We start from the raw sequence: 18,843 nt of genomic DNA on the forward strand, positions 1-18,843 counted from the left end.
CTGGCAAAGTCACCAAGTCTGCCCAGCAAGCTCAAAAACTGAATGAATCTTATTTCTGACACCTGCTGCCACCCAGTCTTAATCAGTGGTGGAGAAACGGTCTCAGAAGTGTTTGTCTCAATTGGCCATTTAACTTTGATGTGATTAATGATTACAGCACATTGTAAAATCTTTAGGAAGGAAAGGAAAATATTTTGTGGCCACTTGGTCCTTGTGTGTATGTGTCAACTCTTAAATTATAGTTTTAAAATCAGTAATTTTAATAGAAACACACTCAAGCAGAGGGGCTTTTCAGAAAGGTCAGGGAGTCTGATTGCAGTGTAAGGGTCACTGGTTCCCCCCGCATGCCACCTTCATTGGCAGGAGACAAGCGCTTTTCCCAGTGGGAACAGAGAGTGGACTGCCAGATGAAAACGCCTCGGTGGGAGCCTTCCTTCGCCACCTGGGACCCGCGCCGCGCTCCCTGCCTCTGCCCACCCAGCGTCCATCCCCTCCAGGGGTTGTTTTAAGTAGCTGCTGGAGGCAGCGATGAAAAGGGAAATTCCCTTGTGACCCCCTGCGCCCCAATGAGACCCAAGAACCCCTGACGTCTCCTTGGACACTTTTCACCGTGTTCTGTTAGGGGACTTAAAGCCATGTTCTGTTAGGGGGCTTAAAGAAGGCACAGCTAGTAATTCCCCTTTTCAGGCTTATCAGAATCTGAGATCATTATCTGTAGGAAGAATGTGGCCATTTGGGACTCAAGCGGCTAGAGGCCTGGCTAGCCTGGGAACCGGCTGCAGAGCCTGCTCCCTCCCCCGCTGCCTTTTCTAGCATACAATACTGAAACATTGATTGCTAGACATGTTTAGAAATACTTAATAGAAGGTCTGAGGCATGGTTATGCATTTTTAAAGGACATAGAAGAAAGGTTTGAAGGCTAATTTGAAATTGTGAAGATTTTTGTAAAGGTTTGTGCATGTGATAAGATAGAACAGAGAAAAGTAAAAAGAAAGAAAAGGCCAGCAGCAAATAGGAAGCGGGGGCACTGCAAGAGAAAATGTCCTGGCAGGTTACCTAGAGAAGCAAAAGGGGAGACTCAGACTCCAAAGGTCTTTAACTTAGAGGAAGAGAACTGACAGGACTGGGGCTCCTTTCCATTGAGCCCCCAGAAGCGCAGGGTAACCTTACAAGTGGGGGGCAAACCTGTTAGTTTCCTGGTGGACACTGGGGCAGCCTATTCAGTCTTGACAGAGCCGATGGGACCCGTAACCTCTAAGAAGACATCAGTCCAGGGAGCCACCGGACAAATTTCCTGTTTTCCTTGGACATCAAAAAGGACTGTAGACCTCGAAAGGACACGGTGACGCATTCATTTCTGATCATGCCAGAATGTCCATACCCCCTGTGTAGACGTGACCTCCTGCAGAAACTATTTGGATGTGCCACCATATCCTTTGAGGGGGACGGAGCGGGAATTCCTACGGGCAGTTGGATACTGCCACCTGTGGATATCGGGGCTCGCGGAGATTGCTAGACCTCTGTACTCAAGTACTAGGGGAATGCATCCACTGAACTGGACCGAAGTGGAACAACAGGCCTTTGAGAAGCTAAAGAAGGCTCTCGTCTCAGCACCTGCCCTAGCCTTGCCAGACGTCACGAAGCCCTTCCACCTCTACGTGAGTGAGGTAAGGGGCATTGCCAAAGGGGTTCTCATTCAGACTCTAGGTCCCTGGAAGAGACCTGTTGCTAAGAGGCTAGACCCCGTGGCAGCAGGGTGGCCAGCGTGCCTCTGGGCAGTGGCCACCACAGCATTGCTGGTAAAGGAGGCAGATAAGTAGACTCTGGGCTAGGAACTAGCCCTGACAACACCCCATGGTGTGGAGGCCCTCCTTCGAGGTGCTCTGGAGAGATGGATGTCAAACACCAGGATCACCCAGTGCCAAGCTCTTCTCCTAGACCAGCCCTGTGTCCGGTTCCATAAGACACTGGCCACCAACCCTGCCAGCCTGCTTCCAGATGATAGTCCAGAGGAACCTATGCAGGGCTGCACAGAGGTAACAGACGCAGTATGAACAGCTCGCCCAGACCTGACAGCACGGTTGGGAGCAGTTATGTTCAGTTTTAGTAACCCTGCCGTACCTGGACCTACGCAGACCCCCTCTTACACCAAACAAGAGGAGAAATTGGCAGAACAGAAGCAAGCCATCAAAGGACCAGATGGTTGGTGGATCCTACCAGATGACAGACTGTTGGTCCCAGAGGCTCTAGGTCGGACGTGAGTTGCCCAGTTACACCAGGCTACCCACTTAGCATCACCAAGACTTCTGAACTTCTTCAAGGCAGGTACTCTTAGATAAAATAATTAAAAGCATAGTCACTAGAAATACAGTTTGTGCACAGGTAAATACTAAGCAAGGTAAGAGGGTCGCCCTGAGAATTCGGGCCCCACAGAAATTACTCCAGGAGATTATATCTAGCTTCGGGCTGCCAGTAGTCATAGGATCAGATAACAGCCGCACCTTTATAGCCAAGGTATTTCTGGGTATAGCTCAAGCCTTAGGCCCAGAATCTGGACAGGCATGAGCAGGACTCTAAAAGTACTTTAACTAAATTTGTCCTAGAAACCGGTGAAAACTGGACCAACCTCCTGCCCTTCACCCTCTTTTGGGCCAGGTGTACCCCCTACCGGTAGGGGTTTCCCCCTTTTAGAGATCATATATGATAGACATCCCCCCACCGCTTCCTTTCCAGGGTCAGGAAGAAACTGAAAGCTGGAATTCATAACCATTCCCTTCCTTAAGTCCTTACAGGCTCTATACCCAGAGAGCCACCCATAAGCTTGTTCGAGATGCACTGCCAGTGCCCACCGCGGACCCTGTACATCCCTTCCAGCCCGGGGACTCGGTATGGGTAAAGAAGTTCACTGCCCAAGGACTCACCCCAACCTGAAAGGGATACTACACTGTTATCCTGGGCATGCCCACGGTTATTAAAATGAACAGCACCCAGATCTGGCTACACCACTCCCAGCTCCTGCACCAGGAAACGGCCTAGATCCTGGCAACCAGCAGCCTCACCCGTGAGATCCCTAGCCTGGGCTCCACGCAGGCCAAGAGGAGACTCTACACCTGCAGGAGGGGAACTGGACTTCAGTGAGGACAGTACTGATGGGGACCGTGGTACTGAAGTATAGTAGCAACCATACTTAGATAAAAACTGCTGTTTGAATTTTAACCCTGCTATTCTGGCTTTTGTACACACTTGCTTGCTTGGACAATAGGATAGTTTGAAAAATTGATACAGCCGATCCCCTTGGTTCACCACCCTCATATCCACCCTGATGGGTCCCCTTATTATACTACAAAAGTTCCATGATTGGAACTCCCCAAAAAGAAAAGGGGGGAATGAAAGAATGCACTCTCAGAGCTGGCGCCCCGGAGGCTGTTCTGGGAGGCAGGAATAGTTAAGATTAAGCAAGCATAGCTCAGTTCCCAGAAGAGAGTAAAAGAATAATAAAGAGTTTTTTTCAAAAGCTGTTTTATCTCAACCCCCCCAGGTCTCTCCCCCTGTGCTGGTAAAGCTGAGTGTGTATTTTATCTCAACTCCTCAAGGTCCCTCTCCCAGTGATGGGAACAAGTTGTGTGTCTTATCTCAACTCAAAGAATAAACAGAGCAGTGTTATTCATACAGAAAAAGAAACATAGAATGTAAGATTAATATGTAACTAACAGCTCCCCTTTGGAATTTCCCAGCAGCTTTTGGTCCCCTTTTCCTCTCACCCGTGTGTGACCCCTCCCAACGTGTAGTTTTTGCCTATATAAGCTTGTAAAATTTCCCACTGGGCTGTTCAACTCCTCTGCTCCTGCGTGAGTTACAAGTTGAGCCCCAGCATGCTGGAATAAAAACCTCTTGCTTTTGCATCAAGACTCGAGTTCGGCGTTTGATTTGGGGTCGTTGCTCTGCCACAGGGTCGTCACGGCCTTACAGTATGTTAATGCTGCCTTTGTCAAATATTAATTGGGCTTAGTGGTTTGGGTCAATTTCTGGGTTCTCTATTCTTTTCCATTGATCTATATGTCTGTGCTTGGGCCAGTACCATGCTGTTTTGAGAACACTGTTTTGTAATACAGCTTGATGACTGGTATTGAGATCCGCCCTACTTTGTTCTTCTTTCTCAGGATTGCTGTGGCTATTCGGGGTCTTTTTTTATTCCAGATGAATTTTTGGAAAGTTCGTTCTGGGTCTGTGAAATATGCCATTGGTATTTTAATGGGGAGTGCATAGAATCTATAGATTGCTTTAGGTAGTATGGATATTTTGATGATGTTGATTCTACCAATCCATGAACATGGTATGTTCTTCATCTGTTTATGTCTTCTTCCATCTCTTTTTTCAGTGTCCTGTAGTTTTCCACATATAGGTCTTTTACCTTCCTAGGTATCATAATTTTTTTGGTGTAATGGTAAAAGGGATTGCTTTTTTAGTCTCTCTTTCTGTAAGTTCATTATTAGTGTATAGGAATGCCATAGATTTCTTGGCATTAATTTTGTATCCTGCTACCTTGCCAAATTCATTTATTAAGTCTATTAATTTTTTGATGGAGTCTTTAAGGTTTTCTATGTACAGTATCATGTCATCTGTGAATAAGGACAGTTTTACTTCTTCTTTTCCAACTTGGATGCCTTTTATTTCTTCTTGTCTGATCACAATGGCTAGTACTTCCAGCACTATGTTGAACAGGAGTGGTGAGAGTTGCCATCCATGTCTTCTTTCTGTTCTTAGGGGAAATGGTTTTAGTATTTCCCCATTGAGTATGATGTTGGCTGTGGGTTTATCATATATTGCTTTTATTATGTTGAGGTATGATCCTTCTATTCCCACTTTGCTGAGAGTTTTTATCAAGAAAGGGTGTTGGATTTTGTCAAATGCTTTTTCTGCATCAATTGATATGACTATATGATTTTTCTCTCTCAGTTTGTTTATGTGATGTATCATGTTTATTGATTTGCGGATATTGTACCATCCTTGCATGCCCAAGATAAATCCTACTTGGTCATGGTGTATGATCTTTCTGATATACTGCAGGATTCGATTTGCTAGAATTTTGTTTAGAATTTTGGCATTTATGTTCATGAGGGATATTAGCCTGTAACTCTCTTTCATTGTGTTATCTTTATCTGCTTTTGGTATTAGGTGATGCTGGCTTCATAGAAGAAATTTGGAAGTGTTCCTTCCTCTTGAATTTTGTGGAAATTTCTGAGAAGGATAGGTTTTAGTACTTCCTTGAATGTTTTTTAAAATTCCCCTGTGAAGCCGTCTGGCCCTGGGCTTTTGTTTGATGGAAGTTTTTTGATGACTGCTTCAATTTCTTCCATAGTTATCAGCCTATTGAGATCCTTAGAATCCTCCTGAGCAAGTTTTGGAAGGTTCTGTTTTTCTTGGAATGTGCCCATTTCCTCTAGGTTGTCTAGTTTATTAGAATAGAGTTGTTCATAGTATTTTATAACAATCCTTTGTATTTCTGTGAGGTCTGTTATTATTTCATCTCTTTCAATTCTGATTTTGTTTATTTGGGTCCTCTCTCTTTGCTTCTTGGTGAGCCTGGCTAGAGGTTCATCAATCTTGTTTATCCTTTCAAAGAACCAGCTCTTGGTTTTGTTGATCTTTTGTATTGTTTCTTTGGTCTCTATGTTGTTTATCTCCGCTCTAATCTTTATTATTTCTTTCCTTTTGCTTACACTGAGCTTTTCTTATTGCTCTCTCTCTAAGTCTTTGAGTTGTGGGATTAGTTAATTTATTACCATTGTATCTTGATTTTTGCAGTAGGCTTGTAGAGCTATGAACTTCCCTCTCAGGACTGCTTTCGCTGTGTCCCATAGATTTTGGATTGTTGTGTTTTCATTGTCATTTGTTGCCATGATGTTTTTTATTTCTTCCTTGATGTCTTTGGTAACCCAGTCATTGTTTAATAGCATGCTGTTTAGTCTCCATGTGTTTGATTTCTTTGGATTGTTTTTATTGTAGTTGATTTCCAGTTTTATGCCACTGTGATCTGAGAAGATTCTTGATATGATTACTATCTTCTTGAATTTGGAGAGACTTTGCCTATGTCCTAACATATGGTCTATCTTTGAAAATGAACCATGTGCACTTGAGAAGAATGTATATTCTGTGGCTTTGGGGTGAAATGTTCTGACGATGTCGATTAATTCCATCTGGTCTAGTGAGCCATTTAGGATTGATGTTTCTTTGCTGATTTTTTGTTTAGAGGCTTTTTCCAATGGTGATAGTGGGGTATTGAAGTCTCCTACTATGATTGTATTGCTGTCAATCTCTCCTTTGATATCTTCCAGGAGTTTCTTTATGTATTTTGTTGCTCCTGTATTGGGTGCATATATGTTTACCAGAGTTATTTCTTCTTGATGGATTGCTCCCTTTAGTATTATGAAGTGGCCTTCATTATCTCTTGTTATGTCCTTCACTTTGAGATATAATTTGTCAGATATAAGTATTGATACCCCAGCTTTTTTTCCATTTCCATTTGCCTGGAAAACATTTTTCCATCCCTTTACTCTCAGTCTGTATGCGTCTTTTTTTTCTGAGGTGGGTTTCCTGTAGACAGCAGATATATGGGTTTTGTTTTCTTATCCAATCCGTTACACTGTGTCTTTTGATTGGGGCATTCAATCCATTTACATTTAAAGTTATTATTGATAGTTACTTATTTGTCGCCATTCTTATTCTTTACCCCTGTGTTCCTTCTTTGCTTCCTATATATTTTTTTATAGTTGACCCTTTAGCATTTCTTGCACTGTTGTTTTTGTGGTGATAAATTCCCTTAGTCCTTTTTTGTCTGGAAGCTCCTGATTTCACCTTCAATTTTGATTGATAGTCTTGCTGGGTATAGTATTCTTGAATTCAGACCCTTCCTTTTCATGACTTTGTATATTTCATTCCATTCCCTTCTGGCCTGATGAGTTTCTGTTGAGAAATCAGTTGCTAGTCAGATAGGGGTTCTTTGTATGTAACTTTGTCTCTCTCTGGCTGCTTTTAAGATTCTTACTTTGTTGTTGGTGTTTGCCAATTTAATTTTAATGTGCCTTGGTATCAGTCTTTTGAGGTTCATTTTGCTTGGGACTCTGTGAGCTTCTTGGATTTGTGTGGGTTTTTTCTTCCCTACATCAGGAAAGTTTTCTGTCATTGTTTCTTCAAGCAGGTTTTCTATTCCTTGCTCAGTTGCCCCTATTATGTGGATGATATTTTGTTTCGTTTTTTCCCAAAGTTGTCTTAGGGTCTCCTCCTGCTTTTTAATTTTTTTTAACAAGCTTCTCTAATTGGGTATTTTTTCCCATCTTGTATTCTAGGTCACTGATATGGTCCTCTGCTTCTTCTAGTCTACTCTTGATACTTTCTATTGAGTTCTTTACAGCAGCGATATAATTTTTTTATTTCTTCTTGGTTCTTCTTCATTTCCTCTTGGTTCTTACTCATATTGTCGAATTTGTCTTCCATTCTTTTCATCCACCTTATGACCATTTCTCTGAATTCTTTCTCTTACATGTTGCTTGCCTCCATTTCATTTACTTCCTTTTCTGGTGATGCCTTCTTTTCTTTCATATGGGGGCTGTTTCTTTGTCTCCCCATGACCTCTTTTCTCTGGATGTCTGGTTATGTAGTTCTCTCTCTCCTTTCTGTGGTCGTGTGTAGACCTCTGAAACTGCATATTTGCGCCAATTCGGGACCAGTGTTCTGGGGCTCGCAGCTGTTCTGTGGTTGCTGCAGTTGTAGCTTTTCAAGCTTCCCCAGAGGAAACTTTATTGCTTTAAGTGTTTTATTTTGTCGCAGGCAGCACTCACAGGGCCGTGGGTTCTTCCAGCCCCGGTGCGGTCCTCCAAGGTGAATCCTCAGCTCTGGGGCACCGGGGGAGCAAGGACGACCTCCGCCCCAGCTCTGTTAGGACCCTGCCCCTCCTCCAGCTCTCAGCAGAATGGTGGGTGAAGCAAGCGAAATGGGGCCGGCGACCGAAGCACACAGGAGTGAGAGGGTGCGGTGGCATGTTCTTTGACCATCCTGGTTCGTGTCTGTCCCCCGCCTTCCGCCTCCCGCCTTTGCCTTCTCCTATCTCCTCTCCACAGCAGCACAGGATGTGGCTCTCGTGCTGGGAAGGCTCCCAGGAAAGTTGACAATTTTGCATTTGAATACCTGCAGGCTTGCTACTCAATTTCCTCAGGCAGAAAAACCATGGTCTGTTTAATGTCCATTGATTAAGCCCTTGCAGAACCTATTTTGCCATCCAGAAATGTGGGTTATGGCAGCTTAAAATTTTGGAAGTTTGCTTTCTTATGAGAAAAATCTAGAGGACAGAATTGAATCTATTGATTGATTATGTCTTGTATTTTTGAAATTTATTCTTAAAAATATAAGTGTTATTAATCTAAATAAATGCTAAATATTTGACTTGCCAGCTCTAAAAGTTTAAAGTTCAAATTAAATTGGGAGAAATTATATAGTTGTGGTAATTAAATGCCTAAAGTATAGACATTTAAAATGTGTTTTCTCTAATAATTAGGGATAAAAAATATGTTGCTTATTGGTCTAATTAAATAAGAGGATTAATTCTGTTATCCCAACTGAAGTTTTTAATATAAAGACAAGTTAAAATTTAATTGACATCTTAAGATAATTATAAAAAGTTATATAATCTTTAAATCATATATAGATATTTGTTTGATGGTTTTTTCCGGGTTAAAATTTCAAGGCTTTAACTGAGAGATGATTCTTGGAGAGCTCCAAGGGCCCGAAGTAATTCAAGAAGTTATTCTCTTTTCTTTAAGAAAATATTTTGAATTTAACTGATCTAATATACTTGAAATCGCATGGAAAGCTTTATCAAATAAAAATTAATAACTATATTTTACTTATAAATGTTATGAAAGTTCTGACCTTTAAGGAGGGAAAATGTTTCTTAAAATCCAACAGCAGAAAGTTAAAATGACAAAACGCCTATAGCCACCTGCATTTTTAATTAGGCTGAAGTTGGGGCCACTTTTGCGCCTGTGAATCAGATGTAAACTTTTACTAAGTTTCCTTTGCTTTTTTAATTAAAGATACCTACTTAAATTATAAACAATTAAATTCTAATAAAGCCACCAGAAACAGCTAGTGAGATTTCTGTTTGTCTGCAGTATAGTTTTGGCTTTAACAGTTTAGACAGTCACCATTTTTGGACTGCCTGACTTGGCAGCTGCCATGATGGCCACATGGCTTGCCACTCCCCTGGGGGTCCGCCATCTTGAAACAGCAAAGGCCAACTCCTCCCTTTGAATAAGCCAATGTCTTTGTAAGCAATTTGATTAAGTCTGCTAAGAAAGTTATTGAGACCTCCCATGATCCCTCTGTATATGCATATTAGCCAAAGGGGATACTCTTTAAAAATAATATCCTAAGCTTAATAAAAAGGAGAAATTTAAATTTTTGAAATCTCTTCCACTAATATTTACAGTGTAAACTAAGATTGTTGTTAGAGTATTAAATCTGAGAGTAAAATAGTAGTCCAGTTTACTGTAATGAGATTTCTTGTGTAAGGACTATTTGGATGCATGAGCAAATATTAAGCAGCAGCCTTATAGGTTGCATGTTATAAAAAGAAAGACTAAGATTTTTAAGTGAAACACTCTGTAACCTTAGAAATTATTTTGGAAGGAAAGAAAGAGAGGTTTTCTTCAAGCATCTGAAAAACTGTAATTAAACGTCAATAAATTTGGCCTCATAAGCTGATGTAAACAATTTATGTTTTTGCCTCCCTGAAAAACTTAATGTGAAGTTATTTAAAAACTAATTTAAGGAGTCTAATTAATATCATTTATTGTCCATAACCTAGGTCAAGTGAAGTTAAAAAATAAACCTTATTTCAGATTAATTTAAATTGGCTAATAGAAATAAGTGAATAGTCAAGAAAACTTAATTGTACTGGACAAAAACTGTTCCTGAAGTATTAACTAAAATTTTTATTGACTTTTCATCTCATAGTAAAATTGCCAAACATGCTATGAATCCAAAGCAGTCATATTTTTGTGCAAAAAAAATTTAAAATTAAAAGTTATGAAGACTGCATTGTAAAAATTTCCAAAAGCCTCCTAATATTTAAATAAAAAAGGGTGGATAGTAAAGTAATATCCTGTAAGAAATAATATTCTGTAAGTAAATTACAAGAAAATTTTTACTTTGAAAATTAATTTTCATTTGTAAATGCTAATAGCAAGACACCCATGAAAAATCACATGGTGTCGAAATAAGCCAAAGGAAAATTGTTTGGGCAAAAAATGAAAAAGGATCCCAAGTCAAATTTATAGAAAAGAATTCTCTATTAACCTTTGGTTGAGAATAGGTTTGTATATTTCCAGAAAAGCCCAGGTGGATTCCTGCAACAACGGATTCCAGAGAGGAACTGACAGGACTGCTCCAGCCATGAAGACAAGAGGAGAAACAGTCCAGAGATGAAAGATGGTGAAGACGCCTTGCCATGATAGCAGTCAGCAGCTGTGCGTCATAGCAGATTGCCCAGGATCAAACCAGAGAGGGTTGGACCATTTGTCTACCATCCAGAACTAAAATATAATTGCTGACATGTACACATAAGGAACTATTGGACATTGGAATTGGGACTCAAAATTGTTGAACAATGAAATTGGGACTTAAGGAACTGTTGGCCCACAAAGAAACTTACTACAGACTGATTCACTTGCATCTCAGCATAACCACTATTGCTTGTCTCATTTTTGTTCTTATATGTTTATTTCTAGCAGATGCAAGATTTTTGTTCTTATATGTTTATTTCAGCAGATGCAAGATTTTTTAATAAAAAAATGGGGAGATGTTGGAAGCCACCCATTGCCTTCACTAGCAGAGAGGTGTGGACAAGGAACCCAGAAGGCTGGTTAATCTTGAAGGTTCTGAAAGGTCAGAGCCCAGCACCCACTGTCTATTTGAGACAAAGGGAGCTGAAGCAACTTCCACCTTTTAGTGTTATGTAAATCCTTACTGATGGGCTACAATTGGAATTGCCTGCCTAAGGGCTATGGGTGTATCCCAAAACCTGAATAAAAGGGGTCCCAACGTGGGAGCAAAGTGGAGTCCTTCCTCTTGAGCTGGGCTCCCACCTGGCTCCCAATTCCCAAATTTATATTTTCTTGTCTAGTCTCTTTCATTTGTGTGCAGCCTCCTCCAGAACCCGAACCCTGAACCTGAACCCTGAACTACGTGGTACATGGGGGGGGGGACACTTACACAAACCACCACAGGCTCCTCACCCAGGCTGCCCCATGCCCCAAGGCAACCCACACCCTGATCCGGGACACCCTTCAGGGCAAACCAGTCGGTCTCCACCCATGCACCAGGCCTCTATCCTATATAATAAAAGAGCAATATGCAAATTGACTGTCATCCAATGCACAAGATGGCTGCCCCCTGTGGACACAAGATGGCCGCCACAAGGTGGCCAGCAGGAGAGGAAAGTTGGGAGGGACCAGGCCTGCAAGGGCGGGCAGTTGGGGGTGATCAAGCCTGCAGGGGAGGGCAGTTAGGGCTGAGCAAACCAGCAAAGGAGGGCAGTTCAGGGGAATAAAGCTGGCAGGGTAGCAGTTAGGCATCAATCAGGCTAACAGGGGAATGGTTAGGGGGTGATCAGGCTGGCAGGCAGAAGCGGTTAGGGGCAATCAGGAAGGCAGGCAAGTAAGCAGTACGGAGCCAGCAGTTCTGGATTGTGAGAGGGATGTCCGACTGCCCGTTTAGGCCTGATCCTACTGGGTCCCAGATTGGAGAGGTTGCAGGCTGGGCTGCGGGACCCCCCACACCCTGTGCACAAATTTCATGCACCAGGCCTATAGTAAAATATATAATTGTCTAACCACTATGATGTATTCCTGAAAAGTCAACTGTAATTGAACAATAAAATTTTTGGAAAAGAAAACAAAAAACATTGAAGCCATTGATATATCCTTAAGACAAAGAATCAGCAATACTAAATTACTCACTAGATCAGATGAAACTAATTGACATCTTCAGAGCATTTCACCCCAAAGCTACAGAATACACATTCTTCTCAAATGAAAAGGGACATTTTCAAAGATAGACCACATGTTAGGACTAAGTGGCAAAGTCCCTACAAATTCAAGAAGATTAAAATCATATCAATCATCTTTTCAGATCACAATGGCATAAAATTAGAAATCAAGTACAATAAAAACAATCATAAACAATCAAACACATAGAGGCTAAATAGCATGCTATTAAACAATAAATGGGTTACCAAAGAGATCAAAGAAGAAATAAAAAGCATCCTGGTAACAAATGACAATGAAAACAAACAACCCAAAATCTTTGGGACACAGTGAAAGCAGTCCTGAGAGGGAGTTCATTGCACTATAGGCCTACCTCAAAAAAACAAACAAAAAACAAACAACAACAAAATAAAAAAACTGATAATAACTTATCTAACACTACAACTTTAAAAACTAATAATCAAGCACAATGAAAAGCCCAGGGTTAACAAAAGGAAGGAAATAATAAAATTCAGAGTGGAAGTAAATGACATAGAGACTATATATATATATATATATATATATATATATATATATATATATATATATATATATATATATCCTATATAATAAAAGGGTAATATGCAAATCAACCAAATAGCGGAATGACTGGAATGCCCATAGCCACTTGCCCCAGCCAGCCCCACCCCCAAGAGGGCCCTCCTACCCTGATTGGGGGGGGGCGGCTGGCAAATTGCCTGCAGCCCCTCACCCCAGCCTGTCCTACCCACGGCCCCTTGCCCCAACTGGCCCACCCCTGATGGCCCTAATCAGGGGTGGGCTGGCTGGACCCTACCAGTACACAAATTTGTGCACTGGGCCTCTAGTATCATACCTAATAAAATGGTAATATGCAAATTACCATCACTCCGCTACGCCCACGATTGGGCCGGCTGGAGGCGTGGGGGGCGGGACTCAGGGTGGCCGATTGGCTGGTGGTAGGAGCGGGGGGGCGGGGACTCGTGAGTCCCAGACCCCCGCTCCTCCTGCTGGCTTAAACGGGCGGCGCTGCTTAGGCCGGCGCTGCAGAAGACGCTGGTGGCGGAACTCGGGGTGGCCGATTGCGTGGCTGCCAGCACCAGTTTTCCGCCAGCAGCAGTTTTCCTCTGGCCACCCACCCGATCGGAGCGCCTCCTGATCAGAGTTCCTCTTGGGGTAGCCGATCGTGCTGGCGGGAGGCGCTCTGATCGGCGGGTGGCCAGAGGAAAACTGCTGCTGGCGGATAACTGGTGCCGGCAGCCAGGTGAAGGAAAAGTCAATTGCACGAAACTTCGTGCAACGGGCTCCTAGTATATATATATATGGATAAATAAATTAGGCTTGGAGAAAATGGCAGCAGAATAGACAGACGTGTTCTGAGGCTTGTCCCAGAGCAGAAAGAAAGAACAGCTGAGGGTCGCACGGGCAGTGTTTATTAGCAAGCTAAGGGACAGCTGAACTCCAGGAGAAGGTGGGGGACTGTGGGACAGGGGTCCCCTGACAAGGCAGCCCCCATGGCGACTGGGTCCTTCCCCGGAGCTACAGGCTTGGACGGGGAAATCTCGCCATCTTGAAAGGGAAAGTGGATCTTGTCGGAGGCCTGAAAATCAACAACTGTGGCGACCGCCGAACAGCTGTGAACCCCAGAACACCAGTCCCAGGTGGAGTGAAAGCTTGAACTCAAAGGAGCTCTTCACTCCACCATGAAAAGGTCAGATTTCGCCGGGATAGGGTGAGATATCGAGTCCCAGCGGGAGAGAGAAATGCGTGCGCACTGCAGGAGGTGGAGGACCAGGGAGGACTGTGCCCGGAGAAGTCCGTGGCTGTTGGGGCCAGTGTGATTCGTGATTGTGGAAGGGGGTCCTCAGAGCTGCTAACAGAGGGGATCTCTAAAGAGCAACCCATTTTGATCTGACGCGGAAGGATAGCCTGGGAATTGCAGGGGTGTGCAGTCTGCTTGAACTTGCCCACCAGCCTCTGCAAACAAGTATTGGGTGCCATAGAGAAAAAAGGCTAGAGAGGCCTTAGAGTCCTGGAAGTCAACCGAGAAACACTGCCACCCAGAGGCTGAATCACAAATTCACCCTAGTGTAATCAAAGATAAAGGAATACCAGAAATTAAGACACCGCCTGCTTAAAAATCAGGACTACAACTATGGATTACAACTATGAGGAGCAGTGAAATGCAGGAAACTGTAATACTGTCTGGACTGGGAAACAGGCATGCCAAACAGAACAATAGAGGAAGTGAATGACCTTCACTACTGTACATTTTATTTATTTATTTATTTATTTATTTATTTATTTATTTATTTATTTTTAATTATTTATTTTCATTTTTTTATTTTCATTTTTTGCATCATTTACTTAAGAAACTATTTTTCTTCTTTCCTCACTTGATTTTACCTTTTTAATTATTACATTTTTATTTGAAATCAGCATTATTACTACTATTTTACCTTTTTTTACTTTTTTCTTTTTGTTTTTTTATTATTTTTTTTAAGTGTCATTTTATTTTCTCTTTATTTTACTTCTGGATTAGTGTTCTACAGTCTATTTTCATTTTTCCTTCACCATCATTTTATTCTATCTCAACTCTACCTTTAAGCCATCACTCTCTTCCTAACCTTTCCCCTTTTTGTGTCCTGTTTATCTTAACCCTTTCCTGCCCTAGATTTTCCCTATTCTTTCTGTTTACCCCCTGCTAAAACTTCACCCTACTTATATATATGTAATTTCCAAACCCCTCCTCCCAGTCCATACACATCTCTCCGCTGTCTTAACTATAAAAAATATTGTTTTTCTTTCTGTCCTTTTGTTGTTGTTTCCTTGAATGTTGACTATAACGAATTTTTATGCTTTCTTGTGAGATTGTTGTGCTTAGTCTTTTTTTTGTTTTTGTTTTTGTTTGCTGTGTTTTTGTTTGTTTTTTACATCTCTTTTCCCTTGCCTCGCTTGATATTAGTTGGTGTTGTAGGTTGTATTAATCTCCAGGTACTTATTGCTGGCATTTGCTGTGATTAGTGGTTGTTATATTAAAGTTTACTCCCCATATGTATAGTTTGTTCCTCTTTTCTCTCTTAGTCTCATTCTAGTCTCTCTTATTTTTTTCTCCTTTTCCCAATTTCATTTTGACATTCTTTTTTTTTCTTTCTTTTTACCCTTCTTTCTCTCCTATCCCCTAATTTGCCTTTCTCTGGTGGTCACCTTTATTGGAGGTTATTAATATCGTGAATACATTGCTGATCAGTGCGTTGTGTGTTTTACCTGGTTGTGTTGTATTTTGTGCCTTTAAATCAACACAGGAGACAGAAATACATAACCAGACATCTGGAGAAGAGAGACCATGGGGAGACAAAGAAACAGCCTGCATATGAAAGAAAAGCAGGCATCACAAGAAAAGGAAGTAAATGACTTAGAGGCCAACAACCTATCAGGGAGACAACTCAGAGAAATGGTAATAAGGTGGCTGAAAACAATGGAAGACAAATTCGACAATATTAGTAAGAACCAAGAGGAAATGAAGAAGAACCAAGAATAAATGAAAAATGACATCGCTGCTGTAAAGAACTCAATAGAAAGCATCAAGAGTAGACTAGAAGAAGTAGAGGACCACATCAGTGAGCTAGAAGACAAGATGGAAAAAAATACCCAAGTAGAGCAGCATCTAGAAAAAAAAAATTAAAAAGCAGGAGGAGTGCCTAAGGAAACTTTGGGACAAAACAAAACAAAATCCGCATAATAGGGGTTCCAGAAGGAAAGGAAACTGAGCAAGGAATTGAAAACCTGTTTGAAGAAATAATAAAAAACTTTCCTTATATAGGGAAGAAAAAAGCCACACAAATCCAAGAAGCTCACAGAGTCCCAAGCAAAATGAACCTCAAAAGACCGATACCAAGACACATTATAATTAAATTGGCAAACAAAAACGACAAAGTAAGAATCTTAAAAGCAGCCAGGAGAGATAGAAACTTACATACAAAGGAACCCCCATCAGACTAGCAACTGATTTCTCAACAGAAACTCATCAGGCCAGAAGGGAATGGAATGAAATATACAAAGTCATGCAAAGGAAGGGTCTCAATCCAAGAATACTGTACCCAGAAGGATATCAATCAAAATTGAAGGTGAAATCAGGAGCTTCACAGACAAAAAAGGACTAAGGGAATTTATCACCACCAAACCAGCAATGAAAGAAATGCTAAAGAGTCTGCTGTAAATAAAAAAAAGAAATAGGAAGTGAAGAAGGAACACAGGGGTATAGAATAAAAATGGTGACAAATAAGTACCTATCAGTAATAACTTTAAATGAAAATGGACTAAATGCCCCAATCAAAAGACATAGGGTAACAGATTGGATAAGAAAACAAGACCCATATATCTGCTGTCTACAAGAAATCCACCTCAGACAAAAAGACGCACACAGACTGAGGGTGAAGGGATGGAAGAAGGTTTTCCAGGTGAATGGAAATGGAAAAAAATCTGGGGTAGCAATACTTATATCTGACAAATTAGATCTCAAAGTGAAGGACATAACAAAAGATACGGAAGGCCACTTCATAATACTAAAGGGAGCAATCCATCAAGAAGAAATAACTCTGGTAAACATATATGCACCCAATATAGGAGCAACCAAATACATAAAAAAACTCCTGGAGGATATTAAGGGAGAGATTAACAGCAATACAATTATAGTAGGAGATTTTAATACCTCACTATCACCATTGGACAAAGCCTCTAAACAAAAATCAGCAAAGACACAGCAATCCTAAATGACTCACTAGACCAGATGGAATTAATTGACATCCTCAGAACATTTCACCCCAAAGCCACAGAATATACATTCTTCTCAAGAGCAAATGGGTCATTTTCAAAGATAGAGCATATGTTGGGACGTAGGCAAAGTCTCTCCAAATTCAAGGAGATAGAAATCATATCAAGAATCTTCTCAGATCACAGTGGCATAAACTGGAAATCAACTACAATAAAAACAATGCAAAGAAATCAAACACATGGAGACTAAACAGCATGCTATTAAACAATGACTGTGTTACCAAAGACATCAAGGAAGAAATAAAAAACATCATGGCAACAAATGACAATGAAAACACAACAATCCAAAATCTATAGGACACAGCAAAAGCAGTCTTGAGAGGGAAGTTCATAGCTCTACAAGCCTAATGCAAAAAAACAAGAAACAATGGTAATAAATTACCTAACCCTACAACACTAAGTGTTAAAATGAGAGCAACAAGAAAAGCCCAGTGTAAGCAGAAGGAAAGAAATAATAAAGATCAGAGCAGAAATAAACGACATAGAGACCAAAGAAACAATACAAAAGATCAATGAAACCAATAGCTGGTTCTTTGAAAGGATAAACAAGATTGATGAACCTCTAGCCAGGCTCACCAAGAAGCAAAGAGAGAGGACCCAAATAAACAAAATCAGAAATGAAAGAGGTGAAATAACAACAGACCCCATCGAAATACAAAGGATTGCTAAAAAATACTACAAATAACTCTATTCCAACAAAGTGGACAATCTGGGGGAAATGGACATATTCCTAGAAAAATATAACCTTCCAAAACTCAATCAGGAAGAATCTAAACAGCTCAATAGGCCAGTAACTATGGAAGAAATTGAAGCAGTCATCAAAAAGCTTCCGGCAAACAAAAGCTCGGGGCCAGAAGGATTCAGAGGGGTGTTTTACCAAACATTCAAGGAAGAACTAAAACCTATCTTCCTCAGACTGTTCCAAAAAATTCAAGAGGAAGGAACACTTACAATCTCCTTCTATGAAACCAGCATCACCTTAATACCAAAACTAGATAAAGACAACACAATGAAAGAGAATTACAGGTCAATATCCCTCATGAACATACATGCCATTATCCTCAACAAAATTCTATTAAATCGGCTCCAGCAGTACATCAGAAAGATCATACACCATGACCAAGTAGGATTTATCCCAGGAATTCAAGGATGGTACAATATCCGCAAATCAATAAACGTGATACATCACATAAACAAACTGAGAGATAAAAATCACATAGTCATATCAATTGATGCAGAAAAAGCATGTGACAAAATGCAACACCCTTTCCTGATAAACACTCTCAACAAGGTGGGAATAGAAGGATCATACTTCAACATAATAAAAGCAATATATGATAAACCCAGAGCAAACATCATACTCAATGGGCAAAAACTAAAACCATTTCCCCTAAGAACAGGAATAAGACAGGGATGCCCACTCTCACCACTCCTGTTTGACATAGTACTGGAAGTATTAGCCATTGCAATTAGACAAGAAGAAGAAATAAAATGCATCCAAATTGGAAAAGACGAGGTAAAGCTGTCTTTATTTGCAGATGACATGATATTGTATATAAAACACCTGAAAGACTCCATCAAATAACTAATAGACTTAATAAATGAATTCAGCAATGTAGCAGGATACAAAATTAATGTAAATAAATCTATGGCCTTTCTATACACCAACAGTGAACTTACAGAAAGAGAGACTAAAAAAGCAATCCCATTTACCATTGCACCAAAAAAATTAAGATACCTAGGAATAAACTTAACTAAGGATGTAAAAGACCTATACGTGGAAAACTACAGGACACTGAAGAAAGAGATATAGGAAGACGTAAACAGATAGAAGAACATACCATGTTCATGGATTGGTAGAATCAATATCATCAAAATGTCCATACTACCCAAAGCAATGTATAGATACAACACACTCCCCATTAAAATAATAACAGCATATTTCACAGAC

This window comes from Cnephaeus nilssonii (assembly GCF_951640355.1).
Source record: "Cnephaeus nilssonii genome assembly, chromosome: Y".
In the NCBI taxonomy this organism is placed as follows: domain Eukaryota; kingdom Metazoa; phylum Chordata; class Mammalia; order Chiroptera; family Vespertilionidae; genus Cnephaeus; species Cnephaeus nilssonii.